This window comes from Haematobia irritans, chromosome 2 (genome assembly GCF_050003625.1).
Source record: "Haematobia irritans isolate KBUSLIRL chromosome 2, ASM5000362v1, whole genome shotgun sequence".
Classification (NCBI taxonomy): domain Eukaryota; kingdom Metazoa; phylum Arthropoda; class Insecta; order Diptera; family Muscidae; genus Haematobia; species Haematobia irritans.
In genome coordinates, this window is record NC_134398.1 from 96,329,322 (window position 1) to 96,348,904 (window position 19,583).

The 19,583-nt window shown below is 33.5% G+C and overlaps 1 protein-coding gene and 1 long non-coding RNA gene across 5 annotated transcripts in view; one reads left to right on the forward strand and one right to left on the reverse strand.

Moving 5' to 3' along the window:
- Positions 1-11,833: 11,833 nt before the first annotated feature.
- On the reverse strand, positions 11,834-13,039 carry LOC142223376 (uncharacterized). 2 transcript variants are annotated; one of them, XR_012718705.1, is made up of 3 exons: positions 12,942-13,039; positions 12,467-12,882; positions 11,834-11,992 (listed from the first exon to the last, which is right to left on the reverse strand). It is a non-coding gene; the product is annotated as an uncharacterized LOC142223376 (long non-coding RNA). The 2 variants fall into 2 exon arrangements; XR_012718704.1 differs by having other exon boundaries at positions 12,312-12,882.
- A 4,450-nt stretch (positions 13,040-17,489) lies between these two features.
- The window catches only part of LOC142225824 (uncharacterized), a 34,597-nt gene continuing 32,503 nt past the window's right edge, over positions 17,490-19,583 (forward strand). For 2 of the 3 annotated variants that reach the window (XM_075295634.1, XM_075295636.1), the window contains exon 1: positions 17,490-17,647. The gene's annotated coding sequence lies outside the window, so the exon portion shown is untranslated. The remainder of the gene's footprint in view (positions 17,648-19,583) is intronic. The other variant, XM_075295635.1, reaches the window with a different exon arrangement.

Here is a 19,583-nt window from a genome sequence, read left to right on the forward strand (position 1 = left end):
TAAATTCTTCAGTAAAGGCCGGTATGCACCTCTAGCGAAATTTTCGGTAGCAAAAATTTATTTAAGTCTACAACAAAAAAACAGGGCTGTGTACAAAAATTTTAAACCAGCTAATCGCTTTTAAAAATTGTTAATATATGTTCCAAATATTCCTCAAATAAATTGTTTATTATTTACAGACCTTTTAAAACTTTTACGCACACAATGGTTGCAATAAATTAAATGTTTGCTGCCAAAATATGCTTTTGACAACCCTGTTATTTTCATTAGAGGTGCGTACCAGCTTACGAAATTGAACGCTACCGAAAATTTCGTTAGCATAAATAGCAATGCATTTCTTATGGGAATGAAAATTTTCGCTAGAGGTGCATACCGGCCTTAAGACAAAATCCAAAACCAAGAAAGATGATATGTCGAACGTAGTATATAGGATAAAATGCGATGGGAAAGAATCTGATACTTGCCGAAAAGTATATATTGGTACAACAAAAACTAAATTAAAAACTAGAATCTCAGGGCATAAATCTGATTAGAAAGCCACTGACAAGCCCTTAGAGCAAAAGCCGGCACTTGCAGCACATTGCACTCTAACAGGACATAAGCCAAATCTTAGGGACGTAGATATTTTGACGCAAGAAACCAACTATAAGAGGAGATTTACACTGGAGATGTTACATATTATAAATGTACCTCCAGAAAGACGGATGAATTTTAAGACTGATACAGACCATTGTGCACATATTTATAGAAATATTGTACAAAAATATAAAAATCAAATTAGCCTTTAGTGTAAATTTACTCGTTTGCCAATAAGTTCATTGTTCTTTACTTCTAAAAGTAATTATCAATATTTTTGGATTTTGATATATATTTTTGTTTATTACTGTGTAAAATGTTTTCTGTTATTTGTTTAAAGAAATTTCCCTGAAGACGAACATCGGAGATGTTTCGAAATATTGGATAATTTTAAATAAAAATACAACTCAAAACAACAACAACTGTTTTTATTCATATGACCTCAAGCTGAACTAAACAAATATAAGAATTTCGTGTTTTACTTGACCACAATGATTCTTTTACAACTATAGGCCGGTATGCACCTCTAGCGAAAAATTTCATTCCCATAAGAAATGCATTGCTATTTATGCTAACGAAATTTTCGGTAGCGTTCAATTTCGTAAGCTGGTACGCACCTCTAATGAAAATAACAGGGTTGTCAAAAGCATATTTTGGCAGCAAACATTTAATTTATTACAATCATTGTGTGCGTAAAAGTTTTAAAAGGTCTGTAAATAATAAACAATTTATTTGAGGAATATTTGGAACATATATTAACAATTTTTAAAAGCGATTAGCTGGTTTAAAATTTGTGTACACAGCCCTGTTTTTTTGTTGTAGACTTAAATAAATTTTCTGATAGTTTGAAGGGGCTCTTATTGGCGTCGTTCTATATTTATTGACAAAGACGCCTAATTATTGCACTCATGCGATACTTTTTTGTAGTAACTTGGCGTGGTACACCTTCTCATTATTGATGCCGCTTTTGCGAGGAGTTTTGGATATCGTATACGACTGTTTTCAACGTGGTGGGGATTCTCAGAAGCTCCGTCAAATTCAAAAAATCTTGACAGGGGAATCACATAAACGTGTGATATCCATAGTGTTGTCATCCAGCCACTTCGACAGTGTTTTTCCATTTGGGTTATCTGAACTATCATCACCCCATACCAAATTCCTTGAGTTCAAGTCACCGCCCAGGATCTGATTCGAATGTGTCTGTTACATGGAATGTAAAGCGAACCAAGTATTTGTTGTTTCCATGGTTAGACTATGAATCAATTTGTACTAAACATTATTTAATTCCAACACTATCATGCGTGTGTATTTGTATGAAACCGAACGACAAGCAGCAATATCGATTATGTCTTCGAGCGTAACTTATACGGCATTCTCACCAAGCATTTTTTGGGGTTTGTAACGTATTCCCTTTATAAGCACTTCAAAACGAGTCGTTTTCACCATTCAAGTTCAGAACACATGTTTCCTCAAAAACACGTCAATTTTTTAATGTAAACGGCCCTAATTTGGAATATGCTCTGACAGAACATATCCTTTTCAAGATATATGTCAAATTATTAAAATTAATTTAATAGAAAAAACGAATAAACAAAGGCTTTAAAAACATAGGGATGTGAAAATAATTTAAAAATTTTTTCCCTTTGCGATCGCGTTATTTATTTGAACAAACGGTACGTATATTATATTATATATTAGAGTAAATGGGAATTTCGAATTTCCATGGCAACGGTCAAACTAAAACATCTCAACTCGGAGTGAACGGTGAAATTTTTTGGAAAAACGAATGAGTAAAACGGGTCTGTGGAAACATAGCATTATAGTGTATCCAAAATTTAGGATATGTGCGACACGAACAGCTGATGACAGTGTTGCATATTTTTTTGGAGAAGTCCTGGATACTATTATTTTCTTTCTTTTAGTCCGTGACTGCTTAGGGTATCCTTAGAAAACAGTCTTAGGGCCAGTTTCTCATTGTCTTGTTATTATTTATCGTGTCGATAAAACAGCTGATCCCATACAAACATTTTACTAACAACAACAACTGTTTTTATTCATATGACCTCAAGCTGAACTAAACAAATATAAGAATTTCGTGTTTTACTTGACCACAATGATTCTTTTACAACTATAGGCCGGTATGCACCTCTAGCGAAAAATTTCATTCCCATAAGAAATGCATTGCTATTTATGCTAACGAAATTTTCGGTAGCGTTCAATTTCGTAAGCTGGTACGCACCTCTAATGAAAATAACAGGGTTGTCAAAAGCATATTTTGGCAGCAAACATTTAATTTATTACAATCATTGTGTGCGTAAAAGTTTTAAAAGGTCTGTAAATAATAAACAATTTATTTGAGGAATATTTGGAACATATATTAACAATTTTTAAAAGCGATTAGCTGGTTTAAAATTTGTGTACACAGCCCTGTTTTTTTGTTGTAGACTTAAATAAATTTTCTGATAGTTTGAAGGGGCTCTTATTGGCGTCGTTCTATATTTATTGACAAAGACGCCTAATTATTGCACTCATGCGATACTTTTTTGTAGTAACTTGGCGTGGTACACCTTCTCATTATTGATGCCGCTTTTGCGAGGAGTTTTGGATATCGTATACGACTGTTTTCAACGTGGTGGGGATTCTCAGAAGCTCCGTCAAATTCAAAAAATCTTGACAGGGGAATCACATAAACGTGTGATATCCATAGTGTTGTCATCCAGCCACTTCGACAGTGTTTTTCCATTTGGGTTATCTGAACTATCATCACCCCATACCAAATTCCTTGAGTTCAAGTCACCGCCCAGGATCTGATTCGAATGTGTCTGTTACATGGAATGTAAAGCGAACCAAGTATTTGTTGTTTCCATGGTTAGACTATGAATCAATTTGTACTAAACATTATTTAATTCCAACACTATCATGCGTGTGTATTTGTATGAAACCGAACGACAAGCAGCAATATCGATTATGTCTTCGAGCGTAACTTATACGGCATTCTCACCAAGCATTTTTTGGGGTTTGTAACGTATTCCCTTTATAAGCACTTCAAAACGAGTCGTTTTCACCATTCAAGTTCAGAACACATGTTTCCTCAAAAACACGTCAATTTTTTAATGTAAACGGCCCTAATTTGGAATATGCTCTGACAGAACATATCCTTTTCAAGATATATGTCAAATTATTAAAATTAATTTAATAGAAAAAACGAATAAACAAAGGCTTTAAAAACATAGGGATGTGAAAATAATTTAAAAATTTTTTCCCTTTGCGATCGCGTTATTTATTTGAACAAACGGTACGTATATTATATTATATATTAGAGTAAATGGGAATTTCGAATTTCCATGGCAACGGTCAAACTAAAACATCTCAACTCGGAGTGAACGGTGAAATTTTTTGGAAAAACGAATGAGTAAAACGGGTCTGTGGAAACATAGCATTATAGTGTATCCAAAATTTAGGATATGTGCGACACGAACAGCTGATGACAGTGTTGCATATTTTTTTGGAGAAGTCCTGGATACTATTATTTTCTTTCTTTTAGTCCGTGACTGCTTAGGGTATCCTTAGAAAACAGTCTTAGGGCCAGTTTCTCATTGTCTTGTTATTATTTATCGTGTCGATAAAACAGCTGATCCCATACAAACATTTTACTAACCGGAGGTCTATCCACCGGTTAAAATTAATCGGAGGATGAGAAACTGGCCATTAATGTTCATTTTTAATTTGACTCGAAATTGTTTGAAAAAATATTGAGTAGCGATGCATTTCAATTTGAGGGTAACAGTTGAGCAAATATTGAATGTGTGTTAAATTTTACTGTTGATGGTAATGTCTGTTTTTGTTGAGAACGAGATTTTCTCAACAATTTCTCAACTTGAATATTACCCTAATTCTTTGAAAATATGTTGAAATTTAGCATTTTTCAAACGTTTGTGTTTATTGTGTACCCCGTAAACACAGGATGAGCGTTTTTCAAATTCAACAACTTTCCAGTTTGAGGGTAAATATAATTTGCCAATATGTCAAAATGTTGACGAAATCTTTGAAAAGGTGTTGAAGATAATATGAGAAAACTTTGACAAAACACTACCCTAAAATGCAGCGAAAATACCATGTGGTTTTCAACACGTATTTGTGCAACGAAGTTCATGGTCAATTGGAAGAAATAAAAAAAAATTGGAAAATTTTAGACAAATAACTGAATTTACTCCAAATATTTTATAATAATAGGTAAGTGAAAATAAAAACTGAAATAAACCTTTAAAGAAGTCACTAAATGTAGATCTCTTTGCAGAAAACTAAAATTATGGATTCTACATCTTGCAAACATTAACAAGCTGACCATTGAAAAATGTGTGGCTTATCGACAAGAAAAAGGTTCCAGATACAACAGTTCCATAGATACAACAGTTGTCAAAGTAATCAGACGTGTATATAATGCGCTTTACAGACTATCAGTTATTCCGGACGGAATGTCGGTGTTTGTAAGGAATCGTACAGTGTGTCGGATCGATACGACTTGTCGGACTTAACTTATAATGTGCACAATATATGGGATATATTCGACACGAGCACTGTCGTCCGGAATAACTGATAGTCTGTAAAGCGCATAAAGCACTCTAATACGGTGTTCTCGCCAAGCATGTTTTGGGGTTTGAAATGTTTTCCCTTCAAAACGAGTCGTTTTCGCCATACTAAAAAACAAGTTCAAATCCAAGTTTTCCTCCAAAACACGTCAATTTTAGAATGTGAACCCACCTAATTTGGAATATACCCCGAATAACATACCCTATTCAAAATATATGTCAAAATATTGAAATAAGTTTCATAAAAAAAGAATAAACAAAGGCTTTTAAGAACATGGACATGTGAAAATAACATAAAAACTTGTTTCCCTTTGCGCTCGCGGTAATTATTTGGACATAGGTTGCATATATGGAATTTCGAGTAAATGTGAATTTCTAGTTTCAAGAAATAAACAAAGCAAACAAAAGCGCGGAAAACAGAGAAAGCAAAAAATGAAATTGTCAACAAGATAAAGAGAAACAAAACAAAAGAGAAGGAAACTTACGCAAACAAACTTAAAACAACAAATAGTGTACCTGTTATACTGAAACCAAAGAACAATCAGAACAGTGACATGACAGAGAGAGAGATGTGAGAGAGAAAATTATGCAAGTGAGAAGAATAGCAACGAGAAATGATGGAATTGTAGCAATCAGCTGTGAGAATGAAAACGATCGTAATGCTTTAACGGATGAAATAAATAAGAAGATGGGTGACGAATACGAGGTGCGAGCTCCCAAGATGAGGAATTCAAAGTTAATGATAGTTGGAATTAATAAAAGCTATTAAAACGCAAAATGATATTGAAGTTAAGGTTGAATTACACACCATGCGTCAATCCGTGCGTTGATGGAAAGGTTGATTTTTTCTGTTTGCGGCAGACTATTCGAGCTTTTGATTTCAAAGAGAAAATTCAACTCCTCAATCATCGGACGCATTGAACGCACGGTATGTAATTTTACCTTTAATCACCTGGAGTGTGTTAAGGTATACCAATCACATAAAAATCCAAGAGTGTATAACGCAATAGTTGAAACAGATGGGGAAGGATTTAATCAAATAATTCAAAGGAAAAAGTTAAATATTGAATGGGACAGATGTCCAGTATATGAAAGCTGCAATGTTCTGCGTTGTTTCAAATGTTGGGGATTTAAACATACCTCGAAATTCTGCAAAAATATTGAGCAAGCGTGTGCAAAGTGTGGAGAGAACGGTCATTCGTTTAGAGAATGCCACAGTAACTTAAGTAAATGCGTAAACTGTGAAAAGGTAAAGGAAAGACTGCATTTAACAGATATTAGCACCAATCATGACAGCAGAAGTAACGATTGTCCAATCTTAAAACGGAAAATGAAGTTTGAGGCGGAGAGAGTAGCATATTAGCAACCAATGATAAGGATATTGTTTCTGAATATTGGAGGATTATGTGCGAAATTTACAGAACTAGAAGTTATGTGTTTAGAAGCAAATTTGGATTTCATATGTTTATCGGAAACTCATTTAACTGCTGATATTGACAGCAACGAGTTATATTTAGAAAACATTAATTTACTGTGTTGTGACAGCATTTCTCGACGCACAGGAGGTGTTTGTATTTATTTTCACAAAAAATGGCAAGTTAGGATGATTGATACTAAATCAATAGAAAGAAAAATCTGGTGGATGAGGATCGAAGTTATTTATGAAGGAAAGAAATTGTATTTGGTGGTATTATTTAGATCCCCAAATCTTCAATATTCACAGAAGGTGGATTTCTTAAACTTTTTTGAAGAAGAAATAGAGAGTTTCCAGAGTAATAAAAATTACATAATTATGGGGGATTTCAATATCAACTGGTTTGAAGATAGTAACCATAAAAGAAAACTGAAAGAAATTATAACGGATAATTACTTCAAACAACTTATAAACGAGCCAACCCGAATAACGGATAATTCTTCGACTCTAATTGATTACACTATAACCAATATGAGGGCTGTTTTCTTTTAGCACTGGATGCAACTTTTGTATGGGCTATCCAGAACATCGTTGCACTGGTGTTCTATCCAGAACATCTCATCAGTGCAAGTTGCGCCGATGTTGCCAGATTATATTTTGATAAAGTGACGCTTCTTCGATTCACAATAGCAATTTATTGTGACTAAATTATCGAAAAACATGAAATTCAAAGTGGTACAGTGTCATAAATAATCGCAGCAGTAAATATTTATTACTATTTGAGCTCTTCATACATTAAAAATGCAAGATTTCACCTCTTTTCTGTGATTGCTTTTAACCAGCTGATGACAGTGTTGCATATTTGTGGAGATGTCCTGGATAAACGAGTACTCTGTTTTCTTTTAGTCCTTCACGGCTTAGGGTATCCAGTGCTAAAAGAAAACAGCCCTATGGATAAAATAATCGTTAAAAAATAGAAGCATGAAGGTTAGTGATCACGAGTCATTGCAAATTGATATACCTGTGGAAACTGAAACAAAGTATGCTGGGCGAAATATCATAAAAGTTGTACGTTATAGCAACTCTACTTTGAGGTGGCCGATTATGAATATCGAATTAGCTAAAGCTGACCAAAGACTTCCAATAAATGAATTTGCACACAGAAATAAATAAATGGTTCACAGTTTATTTTAAAGATGGAAAAAATAAGATTATATAACATAGCTTTATGGTTCAATAATGAATTTCACAGGGCCAACTGTCGTGTATTTAGAAATGAATACACCAATCATTTAAGAGTATGTAAAGGAAACTACACCCAAAAAATTTTGTTACGCAAAAATGCTTGCTAAAACAGCAGTTTTTGTTTGCTGAAAAAGGGACAGCAGTAGCATGTAGTTGTTTCAGCAAACATTCGTTAGTTGAAACTGCAAACATTTTTTACAGCTAAGGGTAGGTACTACCAGGGATCCGGAGCGGAGCGGAGCGGAGCGTGGAGCGGAGCGGAGCAAGCCCTTTTTTTGCCGGAGCGGGAGCGGAGCGGTTTCCAAATGAAAAACCGCTCCGCTCCGAATAAAATATTACTTGAATGAAATGTGTAACTTTGAAATTACACTGTGTAGGTAATTTCAAATTTAGCTAGTACTTAGCGTAGTGTGAGTAAACGTTTAAAATGTACGATATGTATTTTTGTACGTACGTACATTGGGGAAAACACAACGTGTTTTTTAGTAATTGTTTTCAAAAACGGCAAATGTCAAAATATATATCTAGTATGTGTTGTAAAAGTAACAACAGTACTTTCGATCAATTTCATCCCGTATTACTACAAAGATGTTTGCAATGAACGTCAAATAAATGCAATTAAACGATCTTATTTATATTTAATTTTTTAGTTTTCTACACTGAAAAAAATATTGTCGTGAAGTCAAAGATTCCATGTCCTTAGAATAAGAATGCAAATTTTGCTTAACATGGAAGACGCATTTCTCTAAAATAAAGTTTTTTATACCCATCACCATAGAATGGTGACGGGGGTATAATAAGTTTGTCATTCCGTTTGTAACACATCGAAATATCGATTTCCGACTATATAAAGTATATATATTCTTGATCAGGGAGAAATTCTAAGACGATATAACGATGTCCGTCTGTCCGTCTGTCTGTTGTAATCACGCTACAGTCTTCAATAATGAAGCAATCGTGCTGAAATTTTGCACAACCTCGTCTTTTGTCTGCAGGCGGGTCAAGTTCGAAGATGGGTTATATCGGTCCAGGTTTTGATATAGTCCCCATATAAACCGACCTCCCGATTTGGGGTCTTGGGCTTATATAAATCGTATTTTCTATCCAATTTGCCTGAAATTTGAAATCTGGAGGTATTTTATGACCGTAAATAGGTGTGCCAAAAATGGTGAGTATCGGTCCATGTTTTGGTATAGCCCCCATATAGACCGATCTCCCGATTTTACTTCTTGGGCTTATAGAAACCGCAGTTTTTATTCAATTTACCTGAAATTGGAAATCTAGAGGTATTGTAGGACCACAAATACGTGTGCCAAAAATTGTAAGTATCGGTCCATATTTTGGTATAGCCCCCATATAGACCGATCTCCCGATTTTACTTCTTGGGCTTATAGAAACCGCAGTTTTTATTCAATTTACCTGAAATTGGAAATCTAGAGGTATTGTAGGACCACAAATACGTGTGCCAAAAATTGTGAGTACCGGTCCATGTTTTGGTATGGTCCCCATATAAAACGACCTCCCGATTTGGGGTCTTGGGATTATAGAAAGCGTATTTTTTATCCAATTTGTCTGAAATTGGAAATCTAGGGGTATTTTCGGACCATAAAGAGGTGTGCTGAAAATGGTGAGTATCGGTCCATATTTTGGTATAGCCCCCATATAGACCGATTTCCCGATTTTACTTCTTGGGCTTCTAGAATCCGAAGTTTTTATCCTATTTGCCTGAAATTGGAAATCTAGAGGTATTTTCGGGTCATAAAGAGGTGTGCCGAAAACGGTGAGTAGCGGTCCATGTTTTAGTATATCCCCCATAAGAACGATCTCCCGATTTAACTCCTTGGGTTTCTAGAAACCGTAATTTTTATCTGATTTGCCTGAAATTGTAAATATTCTGGTATTTTAGGCTCGGTCCATTTGGTAATGCCTCCATATAGACCGACTTCACTTGAATTGCTTGAAACTCAATGTAAAATTTCCAGATTTTACTTCTACATATTTAAGATTTCAAATCAAGACGCTATTTTATAATTTTCTTGCACACTTACAAGAGATGTTAATGATTCCTCTAAAACTCAAACAAAAATGGTTCTTATAAATCCAGAATCTGATATAGTCCTCATAGATGAAATCTTTAAATTTATCTTCGGGAAGTGTCCTCAAGTCCTCAAGCCCTCCTAAAATTTCAAAGGAAACCCTAATATTTGGTTCATGGTGGTGGGTATTTAAGGTTCGGCCCGGCCGAACTTAGTGCTGTATATACTTGTTTTCTTGTCCAAAAGGCAATAAACTTTTGAATGAAGTTGTAATGTCCTTATAATTAAGTGATTTTACTTAAAAATGTGTATCATAACATGAAAGATAAAATTTTTGAGGTAAGGTCAACGTGGCTTTAATAATTAGAAAAATTCTTTAAAATTAATAAAATTGTCTTTAAATTTGTTTCCTTTTTGCATCTTGCCTACAAAGCAAAAAATCGTTAAAAAATAAGACATGTTTTTCAACACTTTATTTTAAAGACGCTTTTTACTTGAAACATAGCATAATTTCTACTGGAAGTCGAGTCTTAATATGGAAAAAAATAACTCGTTAACTCGTTTTTAAAGGATTTTGATAACAACTGACGAAAAAAATCTAAAAAAATGAAAAATTAACATATGCTTCCTAGAATGCTTCCTTTAATGAAGTCAAAATGGATTTAATATTTCTGAAAAAATCTTCAAAATTAATAAAATATTTCAACACATTGTTTTAAAGTCATTATACCCTAAACCACATAGTGGTTAGGGTATAATAAGTTTGATCTGCCATAAAATGTGTCTACAAGAAATATTGATTTTAGACCCCATAAAATATATACCGATCGACTCAGAATCACCTCCTGAGTCGATCTAGCGCTTGGCGTCCGTCCGTCCATCCGTCCGTCTGTCCATGTATTTGTTGTTCACAGGATTTCGGTCGCAATTATTAACCGATTTTGATGAAATTTGGTACAGGGAGTTTCTTTGGGCACAAGGACGAACGTTATTGAATTTGGAAGAAATCGGATCAAATTTAGATATAGCTCCCATATATGTGTATTGCCCGATTTCGACAAATGGGGCCACGTTGCACTTTTTTTACTAACCGATCGTCGTCAAATTTAGCACAAAATAATCTTCTGTATCACCCTTTAAGTCTGAAAATTTCATCGAAATCGGTTCAGATTTAGATATAGGTCCCATATATATGTATCGCCCGATTTTGTCAAATTAGGTCATAAAACCCTTATTTATCAACCGATCTTACTCAAAGTTGGCGAAATGTAATCTTCTATAGCACTAACTATATGTGCAAAAAATCATCGAAATCGGTTCAGATTTAGCTATAGCTCCCATATATGTACCGCCCGATTTTTCTAAATAAAATAAAACTCAATTGAACAAATAATACAATGTTTGTACTAAAATTTTCTCGAAGAGGAGCGGAGCGGAGCGTGGAGCGATTTTTTTTTCTCGGAGCGGAGCGAGGAGCGGAGCGGTTTTTTTTTTCTCCGGAGCGGGAGCGGAGCGGAGCGAAAAAAATGGACCGCTCCGGATCCCTGGGTACTACGTTCGGTTTTCGAGTTGAAAACCACTTTATTTTCGCGATTACTTTTCCTTATATAATCAAAATTATAAATGAAAACAAACTTATTCCTGTAGAGTCTTGCCGAAAACTAATGGAACAAGAAACTACACATCAATTGAGTTAATTTGTCTGCTTTATATTGAACTGTTTTAATAAAGTAACCACCAAAATTTCAACGCGAAAAGCGAACATAGTACTTACCTTAAAATAGCAAACAAATGCTGCTGAATTAGCAAACGTGTTTGCTAAAAGTTTTTGACAAACATCGCTGCTAAAGTAGCAAACTGCGTTAGTTGAAATAGCTAACATGTTTACTGCTATAACAACTACAAATGTTTGTTGTCCCAGCAACACAAATTGTCGTTTTTTAACGATATGTTGAAATGAAACCCGTAAATCATTTAATACTTTAACTTCTACATTTATTAAATGTGTGGAATAAATTGAATTCCATCAAAGTATTGGAAGTTGAGTTGGATTGTTGTCTAGGATTTATTTTCGTTTGTTTTTCTTCTTTGCTCTTATACACGCGGGTAAAACATAACAATTTTAAGACAGTCTGTAATGAAAAGTAAAAAAAAACAATTAGTAATTACACTAGTTTACACTAAAATTTACATTTGATGAGAGTTTGCTTTTTATGTGGTTTAATCTCCTGAATTCGAAAAAAGAGGTTAAAAATAAATTTTAATAAAGCAGTCTCTGAGATATCCTTATATTTTTATAAAGATATCTCAGAAACATGACATAACAAAAAATTTATTTTGTAAACTATTTTTATTTATAGGAATTGTATTGAACGATGTCATCAAATTGATTCATGTCATTATTAGGCTAAAATAGCAACGTTTTAATGTTAAACTGGTTTTAATTCTCACATTTAAGGTGAACTTTGCCAATTATGATAGATTCGGGTACAGTTTAGGTCAGTTATTGTGGCAGCCCGTTATTTCAGGTTCCCTTTGACTATTTAGTCCATTATGATACAGCAGTATTGAACTTCTTTCTTGTCACTGAGTGTTTTAATACTCACATTTAATGTGAACTTTGCCAATTAGGATAGATTCGGGTACAGTTTAGGTTAGTTATAGTGGCAGCCCGTTATTTCAGGTTCCCTTTGACTATTTAGTCCATTATGATACAGCAGTATTGAACTTCTTTCTTGTCAGTCAGTGCCACCCGATTCCATGCAGGAAGCTCAAAGACATGGAATCTCCTTCTTATAGCCGAGCCTGAACATCATTTCCCTTTGCGATGAAAATTTTAGAGTAGCTTTGAAGCACTCAGAAAGGTCACCAACATTACAGAGGAAGTAATCCACTGTTGCAAAACTTTATGGTGTTTGGTCGAAACTAGGATTGAATCCATAACCGTTTGTCTGCACAGCGGGTATGAACAATTGTACGACGGTTGCTCCCATATATCAATGTATAATAGTCATTTTCCAATCTAAAAATTATTAAAAACAAAAGTACTTTAAAAGGGATACAATATTATACAATACTTACCAATTATAATAAAAATAAAAAAAATTGGAAAATATATTCCAAAACAACACAAAATAATTTTTACATTTTCCCGGCTTGTCTCGTGTTTTCGTTTACAAGTGATGCTTTGACGGCGTTTGACATGTCGACGTTGACATTTGTCAAAACCAACAATAGGTCCGTTCGCGTACTTGTCTAGCAATAATTATACAATAAAAACTAGCAAGATAGTAAAAGTGGCAGAGATTTTATTTTTTTAATGGAAACATAGCTGCGCTGCTCCCTTTGTATTCGCGATTCAATAACATATGGAGGAGGTAAGAATAATTTTTGCTGCCACAGAATCCGGACTTTCATCGGAAAATCATCTTGACAAATGAGGCTCATTTCCACCTCAGCGTATATGTCAAAATGCAAAATTGTTTTATCTGAGGGTCCTCTATTCTCAATGTACGACTGTTTAGTTTGGTTAGTGGCCTGGCGGAGTTACTTGATTTTTTTACAAATGAACTTGTTTTATGGTTAGAGCTGGTTGGTGTTGAACTGGACAACGGTAACTTTTAACAGTTACGTGTCACACAAGCAACTCTTTTGCAGGAAACGTTTCTAGCTGGGCAATCCCCAAGATATTGCATTATTAATTACAGCCTCAACCATAGAATTCACATGAATATATTTGGTTGAAATTGTTTTTCATTATCAACTGCAACTGAAAAACAGCAGACAGCGTTTGCTATTAACAACAAACTTTTTTTCTATGAGTGTATATAAACAATAAAATAAACGAATGCAGCAATCAAAAGGATATGTGGAGAGCAATAAAGAAATTTGTTTAAAAAAAAAGAGGATGATTACGTACATGAAATCGAACTGAATGGGAGAATCGTTACACAAGATGTTAAAATAGCAGAAAAATTGAACTCATTCTTTATAAAAAGCATCGAAGATATTTCAAAATCTATACCATACGTTAAATATGAGAACAACATTAATGAAAACTTAAATTCTGTTTTCAAATTTAAGAATGTAACTCTGACTGATATAAAGAATACAATGAAAGCTATGAATAATAAAAAGGATTACAATTCCTTAAATATTAATATGCTATTGAGTAACATTGATTTGTTCGGAAAACATATATACAAGTTGATTAATGGTTCACTGTAGAAAGGATTTTTCCAAATTGTTTAAAAGAGGCATGTGTAGTACCTATAAAGAAGGTGCGAAATACAAAGAATCCAAATGAAATGCGACCGGTAAATATGCTACCTACATTAAGTAAATTAATAGAGAAAATTGTGCACAAACAAATGAATTCTTATTTTGAGAAGAATTTATTACTGTATGAGAAGCAATCGGGATTTAGAAGTAATCACAGCTGCGAAGCTCTTATAAATCTCGTAGTATCAATGTGGAAAATAGATATTGGAAGAAAAAACTTTATAGCTGATGTATTTCTTGATTTAAAGAGAGCACTCGAAATAATATATAGAGAGAATTTATTACTCAAACTAAAAAGCTATATATATGCTGGTTTACATCTTATTAAAATAAGAGATACCAAAAAACCAAATGTGGCGATCAATTTTCTAATCCGAAACTCAATAATTCAGGGGTCCCTCAAGGTGCGTTATTGTGTACCTTACTTTTCCTGATCTATATAAATGATTTGGAATCAGTGGTAAGGAATTCAAACGTTTACATGTTTACTGATGATACACTAATATATGCTGTTGGAAAACCCCTGAGGAATGTGTACGTAAACTGAACGAGGATTTAGCTAGAGTTGATAAGAGAAATTTATTCTAACACGTGATCCACCACGTTCCTAATTCAAATTGCCCACATATTAATAAGTTTTAACATATAATATATAATTTATGACACCAACAGGAAGGATATCAAATTATCTACGCAAAAGTGTTTAAAATAATATTTAAGGTATTTAAAGTATTGTTGTTTTGTTCTTATTTGTTGATACGTTTAATATTGTAGTATTGTAGTGTATTATATAATGTAGAGTATTATTATATATTTTATTTTGACGAAAATTAATAAATTATACAAAATTCATAGAATTTTGGCTTTGACTTTCAATATGAAGTGGGGATATCATTCATACAAATTTTGGGTGAAATGTATTTGCAACGATGTTAATTTTTAATTTGAATCGTATTGAAAATTGTTTAAGAAATTATTGAGTAGCGATGCATTTCAATTTGAGGATAAAGCTGAGTTCTATGTTCAGTTTTCAAGTTTAAAACCATCTAATTTTCACGGTTACTTTTTTTAATCAATTAATTTCGAAATATTAAATGGTTCGCAATCAATACATTGGATATTTTCCATCCATAATTTGAAGAGACTTGATAAAAATGTTATCATCTTCATATATATTTTTGCACTTTTAATTTAGTGTTTTGGTGAAAAACTCGAACATAGTACTCACCTTAACACTTGAGAAGTTATTGCTAAAGGCCGGTATGCACCTCTAGCGAAAAATGTCATTCCCATAAGAAATGCATTGCTATTTATGCTAACGAAATTTTCGGTAGCGTTCAATTTCGTAAGCTGGTACGCACCTCTAATGAAAATAACAGGGTTGTCAAAAGCATATTTTGGCAGCAAACATTTAATTTATTACAATCATTGTGTGCGTAAAAGTTTTAAAAGGTCTGTAAATAATAAACAATTTATTTGAGGAATATTTGGAACATATATTAACAATTTTTAAAAGCGATTAGCTGGTTTAAAATTTGTGTACACAGCCCTGTTTGTTTGTTGTAGACTTAAATAAATTTTTGCTACCGAAAATTTCGCTAGAGGTGCATACCGGCCTTAAAGGTGGGTATTAAGTTCCAGTTTATGCTTAGTACTAAGTTCGTTTCTTCGCAAAACGAATATCGTCATCTATCTCTGTAAATAGGGTCTCAAATCCAGGGATGTTAACTTGTTTATGCGAAATAATATGCCTGCCCATTTTTTCGTGCGAAAAATCCAGGGTTGTATAAATATGTGTCTGAAAATACTCAAAACAAAGATTTCGCGTTTATTCCGCGCTAACGTTTTTTATATGGAGTATAACAGCTGTTTGTTTTCGATGTAGTGGGGATTCTCAGAAGCGCCCCCAAATTCAAAAAATGTTGGCAGGGAAGTAGCAAGTTACATATTGCAGCGTCTATCAGCCAGTTTGTTTATTTTCGATGGAGACAGCGTGCCTGGAAAAATATTTGAAAAACGATCACTTTATTCTATTTGGAAAGTCGAAAATTGTTCACCATATACCTTTCATAATTTTAAGCGTAATATCTATGTTTTCAGAACTTTATTTTCGTTTTTATTTAAATAAAATATAACAAGCTGGTTGCGCTTGGCGTTTCACAAAAAATAAAATGGCTCTTCTAACAGTAGTGATGGCAAAATACTTTCATGTACATTTTGTACTTTTTGATATGCTTCCCCCATCACAGTTCGCGATGGTTGTGGTGACATTTACGAGTCTGTGGTAGCGATGAGGATGAAATGGAACTTTGAAATGCTGGCAGGTTTAAAACTCAACATCATTCTTTTATTAATGCAAAAAATTATGTTAAATGTGATGAGATAAACCGAAAAATGTTATATTTATATGAAATTATAAATGTTTAATCAAATCGATAAACATCTACACAATCGTGTTTTACTTGACCACAATGATTCTTCTACAATTACCTTAAAATGCACTTTTTCTGATAGTTTGCAGGGGTTCTTATTGGCGTCCTTCGAAATTGATCTAAATAGGCACCTAATAATTGCACTTATCAGAAACTTTTTCCTAGTAACTTGGCGTGGTACAACTTCTCAATAGTGACGACGCTTTTCCAACGAGTTTTTGATGTATATGATTGTTTTCGACGTAGTGGGGATTCTCAGAAGCGCCCCCAAATTCAAAAAATGTTGGCAGGGCTATAGTATGTGACCAAAAATCTGAATATTTATCGAATTGAGGCATAACAGCAAACAAAATGTTTGCTGATCGTATTTAGGAGCTTGTAAGTATATTACGATGCAAAAATATATCAAAACTACTTTTGGTTCTTAAATATGCTTTGGGGGAAAATTTATAACCTAAAAATTTTATAAATTGTTGTTCAATTGGACCTGAAGTACAAAAATATAACAGCAGACATCGACTGCTGTTTTTAGCAGACTTTTTTCTATGAGTGTATAATTTTATGCCTTTTTCTTACTGATTTAGTTTTCACTTTAGCGATTTTAGCGGCTAAACTCGAACTTAGTACCCACCTTAATGTGTTGAATTTTCCTGTTGAGGGTAATGTCTGTTTTTGTTGAGAACGCGATTTTCTCAACAATTTATCAACTTGTATATTACACTAATCCTTTGAAAAATGTTGAAATGTAGCATTTTTCAAAAGTTTGTGTTTATTTGGTAGTTGTTATTGCAAGTAGAAGAACGTCTGAACGACCCTTAATATTTGATTAAATACGCGTTGGAACAGTTCGATATATTGAAAGAAACGATATCTGCATAATTCAGTTATCGATAGGTAAAACTGGTAATCGACGCCGCCATCATATTATCTTGCAGGGACGATCCAAATACGAAAAAATTGCATTGCTGAGACGGTTGACATTCGTTAAAGAGGAATTAATTTCGTTTTAAAATTTGTGTGGGTTAAAAAAGGAAGTGCTTTTAAAAGTGGACATACAATTTACACAAAACACAGGTAATTTTTGTCATATCTTGTGTATCCAAAAAGGATATTTTCTGCTATCTCTGCCTAGGATATTAATACAAAAGTTTAGTAAAGAATTGTATTGTTAATCGGTCATACCGGTTTAATATAATTTTGAGTTAAATGCGTTGTTTGTTTGTCGTTTACATCATTTAAAATATTTATTTTGTTTGTGTTTGGAAGTGAATTGAACAAATTGTATTGAATGGTCCTGACACTAATTGTCTTCCTGTTGATTAGTTGAGTTTGGGTGTGCCTGCCGCAGTCACGACGACGCCTTTTCAAAAGCAGCGACTTCTGTAACACAGCTAGCCCTTTGTTTCTTTGTTCGCTTGTATCTGAGATAAATTCGAATAAGATAAAAATGGACATGCAATAAAATATATTTTTTAACAATATTAAAACAGAAATATTTGGATGTTCAACAATTTAAAAGATGTGGGAAATAAGGAACGAAAGTGGTTCTAATTCTGTCATTTCTTTCATTAGGACATCTTGCCAATCGAGCAAACGCTTAAATTTTATGCACATCTTAGAATTTTCCAAATTTTATAAAATATAATTGGCGAATATTAGTAATTTTTAATAATTATACTTGTCTCGCTGTAATGTTCCTATACGTGTAATGTGATTTTAATAAATGTCAATGTCCCCGGTAAAGGAAATCAGCATTCGGTTCCTATTGTGAAACAATCTTAAGATTAATAAAATAATTTAATTTTCAATAAATTGTAGTACGAAGACGAAATTAAGGCCTCCATAATTTATAAATTTTGTATAGCGATTCGCTAACAAATGTATAACATTTCACTCTTCCGGTTTACAAATTCTGAAAGCGCGAAATTTTCTTACCCCCCACCCCAATTAATTCAAACCACACCCTAAGAAATTTGTTAGCAGCCCGCTGTACAAGCGAAAGCAGTCACTGCTTGGTAATAGAGCAAGCTGACAATTTATAAAACACAAAATAAATAAATAGTTACTAATAATAATTAAGTGGTTATTGTAAATGAAGCAGTTTTTCGTAATTACAAGGAAAATAAAAATATTAAAACCAAACTTTCATTGCAATGTTGCTTATTCTTGGGCTAGTCCCATTAAAGCAGTATTAAAATCTGCCACAAAGAAAAATATTACTTTATTTATTTTTTATTCAGTCATCAATACAAAGGAATTCAAGCCTATTATACCTATATTATATTGAACATATGATACAAAAGCTAAAAAAACTAAATAAGTATTTCAGATTATTTATAATTTGGATAGCTCCCTAGTTAGATGAAATTCATACAAGATTAAAAAAAATAATAGATAAATGATCCCATGATACCAGCAAAACCTGATTAATAACGAATGCGCCTCCTCAAAATTAGACATACTGCTCGCAACATTATTATTATGATGATCGAAGCATAGATTCGAATCTAGGGTAATTCCAAGACATCTAAGACAAGGTTAGGTTAGGTTAGGTTAAAGTGGCAGCCCGATTAAGATTCAGGCTCACTTAGACTATTCAGTCCATTGTGATACCACATTAACTAAAAGTACCTATTACATATGGGCACTTCTAGTTTTAACCGTTGAACCTTCTCGATTATTTTCTTCTGTTGAACCAACCAGATTGTTCCAAAAACATTAGCAGACTGCTTAAGTTAACGTTTTCCAGGTCCGCTAGTAATCTGAAGCTATATGCCCCTAAAATTTGCTTACGCCTTACACAAAATGCAGGACACTCACACAAGAGGTGTTTTATTGATTCCTTTTCCTCCGCATCATGACAGCTCATACAATAGTCATTATACTTCGCACCAATAGTTTTTGCAAAATCGCCTATCAGGCAGCGACCCGTTATAGCAGATATCAGGAGTGATATCTGGCGTCTCGAGAACACTAGCATATCTAGTGTGCGGTTTAAGTTTAAATGGGG